This window comes from Aplysia californica, unplaced genomic scaffold, assembly GCF_000002075.1.
Source record: "Aplysia californica isolate F4 #8 unplaced genomic scaffold, AplCal3.0 scaffold00301, whole genome shotgun sequence".
Taxonomy (NCBI): Eukaryota; Metazoa; Mollusca; class Gastropoda; order Aplysiida; family Aplysiidae; genus Aplysia; species Aplysia californica.
The window spans coordinates 590,136-591,274 of NW_004797571.1; positions in this window are offsets into that span (position 1 = coordinate 590,136).

Consider the following 1,139-nt stretch of genomic DNA (forward strand, 5'->3'; position numbering starts at 1 on the left):
CCCCCCCACCCACCCTGTCTCTGTCGTGAGCAGTTTTAGCTTCCTGTTAGACGCCATTGTCTGTGTAGTCACGTTACGAAGAATCTTAAACGGGAAGCTAAGAGTTATTTAGTGTTGGCAAGAGTAAGGAAAAAAATCCTGCTCTAGAATTTGGCGGAGGATTTCGCTATAGACTACAGTCGAAACGGCCTTAGACGGCCACCAGTTGTTCAATAGAAAAGTGGATGTCTTAGACAGGTGAGTGTCTTGGACTGGTGAGTGTCTTGGACAGGGCGATTATTATGTCGATAAAGCTCAAGGAGAGAAACGGGAAGTGGTCTTTTGTACAGATGATTGTCCTTAACAGGTTGCTGCAGAGCTGGTTTGATTGTACATAGAGAAGTGTAGGATCAGGGGAATCAGAGTAGTGAGAGTCAATCCTGTACTGTCACCCACCTGATTTTTTTTTCTGGCCTTGGCCTGTCCTGCCATAAGCTGACAGGACACCTTTTTAAAAAAATCAATTTAGCACTATTTTTTAATTTGCTGAATCAAAAGCCTGATCAGTAACCTTGCTTGTGGGAAAAAATCAAAGTGAAACTGTGACTAGTTTTTGAATAAATTAGAATTTAAATTTTAAAAGAAATGGTTAAGATGACAAAAACCCCTCTCTTGAAACTTTTGTGAACAAAAAAATGGCATTTTGTCAGCTTACGGCAGTGTTGAGAGTCATAAGTAGCCATTTTGTTAACCAATCAAAGTCAGTCAAAATTTCCAAGACGGCCACTCATCGTCAAGTAAATTAAAGACGGTTGTCTTTGACTGGTAGTCATTAGAGCTTAAAGTTTTTAATGATATCAAACAAAGTATAGTTGTTTCCAATTCGAAAATTCATAGACAGTGGAGGTGGGGACAGGTTGACTGAAATATTTTCCAGAAAGATATGCTAAGTGCCTGTGAAGAAGAAAAAAAAAGAAAAGTATATATAAACTTTCTGGAAAATGTGAGTCGGCCTGCTCCGAACAAGACTTCTCATTTCGTAACATTCCATAAACTTTGAGTCTTTGTGACTGGATGTATTTAATACAGAACTTAGACTAGATTCTCAGAAAATTAGAACTTTTTTTTGGTTGGGGGAGGAGGAGGGGGGGGGGGGGGAA